We start from the raw sequence: 4,458 nt of genomic DNA, 5'->3' as shown, positions 1-4,458 counted from the left end.
TACAGAGCTGTCCTGCCCTGATAAATTTACTGCTGGCTGAGACTGTGGACTAAAAATCCCAGAGGCACCTGGAACCTGGATAAGGAAGTGATGAGCAACACAGCAGAGGTCTGTGATTCTGGACTGCAAATCCCAGAGACCTCAGGAGCAGCAGGAAGAGGAAGCATACACACAGCCCATACCAGCTAAATGCCGGACAGATGTGCTCTAGTGCCCTCCAGCTTCTGACCTGAGCCACTGCAGGCATGTGGCTATATTTCCTGAATCAAAAGTAAATGTCTGTCCAGTTGTTTCTCTGTTTAATCTCTGCAGCTTTGACCAACCTGCAAAGAGTGAATCGATTCAGCCTCAGGCTTTTTGACTTAGCCCACATGTTGCATCATACCAAAAGACAATTTAATCAACTAGCATGTCTCTGATGGTGGTCCATCCCAGATTCTTTAGAGACAGAGACAAGGAATCCCACCATGGACAACTATATAATAATCTATTCATAGGGGAAATTTATTTTAAATTCCTTAACATTTAGTGGTTGAATACACCAATCATTGTTCTGAGGTATATGCTTAGGTACCACTTCAAAATTTGTTCTTATACTACCCTATATCATTGTTCGTATAAATGTCAAAGTGCACTTAAAAATCAAAGAACTTATGCTGCACAGTAAAAATGAAACAAAATGACACTGAACACCTCACCATCAACTAAGAATGTATTTCCCAGAGTAGAAAATTATAACTGTTTGCAATATAAAACTAGAATATTTTTTAATCCTCATTAAAGAAGCTAAGGGCACAAATGCTACATTTATTTGTCAACAGTTTTATGCATCATTCAGTTGCAATTAGCCTGAGTTTAACAGATTAAGGATCCTCAATGATAGACGTTCCATTATCAGTTTCTTATGATGTTATTTTTTGTGCAGGTTCTACTTCTATTATATACACTTTTTATGTAGCTTAGTGATTTATCACTTGCTCTAAATTTTAGTTTTAAAATAAAAAATAAATTTTCTACTAACATGATAATGATTTGTTTATTCAGCATACATCTTGCACTTAAAGGACTCCATGGCCACATCTAGATGTGCAGGCCTGTGCAGTTTGCAGTGCCAGAAGCCTCTTTGTGGCACCACAAACCACATGCAGCAAATGCTAAAATGTGTCCCGTGCTGCAAGTCTGCAGTTCAGGGCCAAAATTTGCTACCAGAATTTCCTGTAATTTTTTTCAGCGAAAAACCCCCAAACCCGAAACAAAAAACAGTACAATGCAGTCCTAACAAGTGTATACCGGCATATATGGAAGCTGAACCTTCCAGGGCAATTTTTTGGCTGCTGGCCAGCCAGGCCTCTGTGCTGCCTGACTTGTACCCCTGCTACTCCAGGCCACCAGGTAAGACTACTGGAGCCAGCACTGGTGCTAGCCCCAGCCTCTAGCTCTCCCTGGCTCAAGAGCCAGGAGGAGCTGGGCAAGGGCAGTTTGCCTATTGTGGGACAGTTTGTCCCACACTGAAGGGTACATGCAGGGGTATGCACTGTGGCAACTGGTGCTGCTGCAAGCATATGCCTCTGCATTTCCGGACATGGTCCATATGTCCTATCACTAAAAACATCAGTTCTACAAATTTCAAATTTACAAATCTCAAGACGGTAACAGAAAACTACAACTGTTCATTTCATCATAAAACATTCATCACAAAGTTTCTCAGTTTAGTCAGATTTTACCCTGGGCAAAATCATGACAAAAGTTAACAACATTGATTTAAAAAATAAAATGCAAGCCAAGATCTTTGTTTATTTTTTATCTGAATCTATCAGCAAGACTCAGACAGACATTGAATGATATATGTTAATATATACAAAGACTTTGGGCATTTATACACATACTCTGGGACTGGGGAGGAGAAGCGGGACTTTAATTAGAGCAGTTCTGAGAGGCACTCTAAAGCGCCTGAAGCATCTCGTGTCAGCATCCCCATGCTTAAAAATGGCAGTGGGGGTGCTTTATCTAAAGCTTATTGAACAAGCTTTAGATAAAGTGCTCCTACTGCCATCCTTAAGCCCAGGGGTGCTGATACACAAAACACTGGAGGCTGCTAGAGTGCAGTAATTGCCATGCTCTGGCAGACTCAATTAATTATGGCACATCAGATCAGTCTTGCTGCTTATGTATAGGCACCCTTTAAATCCTGAAGGGACATTTATGATTAGTCTGACCTCCTGCTTAACAGAGGCCTAAAATTTCATCTAATAATTTCTGAAGCAAGCCTATAATTTCTGGTCAACATGGGAATGTATCTTTCAGATGTTCTGCTAATTTTTTCTTATTTTGAGTACTACTTGGTAGTTTCAGATTTCTAACCAATTCAGGTTAGTACAGTCAATGCAAGTAGTGACATCAGATAAACTTCCCCAAACCTACCCATTATGAGACCCTGTTTTCACTTGCCTTTTAATTTTGCTAAGTACTATTTACATGAGCTGAAATTTTGTATGTCGTGCATGTGTCAGAAGGACTTTTTCTTTTTTGGTGAGGGCTAGGTGAAAGGGAAGTTTTATCAAGAGGAATTCATCCTTTTCTCAGAAAAAAAATCTTAGGGGAAAATACATTGTTTTGCAATTTAAAAATATTTTTACAACATGTTCATTAAAAAGCTCTAGTCCCCTTTAGACCTTCTTTGGAACACGGTCTTTAAAATGTGGAAAGATATGTTGTTCTAGCATTAGGATATGCAAGTCCATTCAAAAGTATTTAAGCTGCAAGTTTTTGATAAATCTCAGCATACACATGCTTAGTAGGAACTTGCTGGAATTTGGCAGCTAAATTTAACAATGATTCCATCTGTACTGAGCATGCTTCATACACCTATTCATTTAAAGGCACTATTGGATCTGATTACCAATCCTGACAATTGCTCCTCCTGCCTTGACATACATGGACATCAGGGCCATGTCCAGACAAATGTGGCCATGCGGTATGCAGTGCCACAGGCATGTTTGTAGTGCCACATATTGCATGTTCAGTTGTTGTCCATGATGCAAGGACCTGGGTCTCCCCAGGATATCCAGGGTTCAAAAAAACTCATGAAAAAAAAAAGTGGAGTGGCACACGCTGCGGCAGTGTGTGCTGCTCAAAGCCGGAACATGGCCATCCAGAGCTGTTCTCTGCTGCTGAGGCTCTGTGTGGCAAGATCATCATCTTGCTGCACCACTGCTGCAGCAAGATCACATTGTTGCACAAGGTGTGCCACTGCTAGCTCTCCCCAGGGAACCAAATGTCTATGCATGTCTGGATGCAGCCCAGAAGGCATGATTTTGGGATCAGATCTCAATCACACCCTAATTACCAGAGATCCCAGGCTCCCCTTGCACCACCAAGTTGACAGCCAGGTGTCCACAGCTTTGTGTGACCCAAGACTGCCCAGTACCAGGATAGCACTGGAGCCAGTTTGAGGCTCTGAGACAGACCCAAATGTGCTACACATTCAAATTAAGGTACCATACAAACCAGCCATAAAAGTGTTCTACATTATATATATATAACAAGTACAGGGGCACTTAATCATTCATTCTCCCTATGTTAACAATATAAGGCAAATTTAAACAATATCAAATTTAAAAAACAACCTCCCTGACATGCACACTCCTCTGCATAGCTATCCAAGTGCCTTGTGTAAAAATATTTACAGCTCACTGGACTGCACATAAAAGTTAGCCACAATACAAAAGACTGAAGCGTTAGATAAACCTTCCCTAGAAGAACAAGTGTTTTGGTAGAAAACCTGGGTTTGTTCATACCTCTCAGGTTTATTCAAACCAAAAAAATAAACGCACGTAGGCAATCACATGTGTTAAAGATTCATAATGAATCTTTTGGATATGATAATCTATAATCCTTTTCTATATGCTGCACTAAAGTGTTGCTCTCAACACATACAGTATATTTTGATATCAGTCAGTCAGAGGAAGGATACCTTGCTTAATGAAATTATTGACTTATCACAATAGGAGGTATTACTCAATGTAGGTAAAGGCAACAGAAGTTTATTCTATTTTCTATTATATTTTTTTACTGGCCTAAATGGCCAGGGGTCAACTATTACCTTATTATAAATACATTGGACAACTCCTACTGATTTCCCTGAGAAGTAAACATTACTATCTGAGGGCAAAATTTAACCTAGATCTCTACACTCTAATGATAACATCCCTGGGTGCTTAATAATTGCAGCTTAATGTTTTCAACACGCAGTCTTAAATATTCATGTAAAATATGTTTTACTTCCATGCTGTTCAACAGAAAATAAAAAAGAACTGTTGTTTAATAGAGAGCTCTGAAAGGCATAACACTTTTCTGACTCACCTGACTCTTGAGAGTCACCACCTTATTTAAGTCACCACATTATTTAAGGAAAATATGAGTAATCACTAATAAATTCTCATGAAGTTACTTCATACA

At 39.6% G+C, this 4,458-nt stretch overlaps 1 protein-coding gene across 4 annotated transcripts in view; it reads right to left on the bottom strand.

Moving 5' to 3' along the window:
* Positions 1-4,458, bottom strand: part of STARD13 (StAR related lipid transfer domain containing 13) — a 520,536-nt gene that overhangs the window by 163,779 nt on the left and 352,299 nt on the right. The gene's annotated exons all lie outside the window — the stretch shown is intronic.

The sequence above is a fragment of the Crocodylus porosus genome, unplaced genomic scaffold (assembly GCF_001723895.1).
Source record: "Crocodylus porosus isolate Cpor-Errol unplaced genomic scaffold, CroPor_comp1, whole genome shotgun sequence".
NCBI classification, from domain to species: Eukaryota; Metazoa; Chordata; order Crocodylia; family Crocodylidae; genus Crocodylus; species Crocodylus porosus.
The sequence above is the reverse complement of the archived record's forward strand: the minus strand, read 5'-3'. Positions and strand labels throughout refer to the sequence as shown.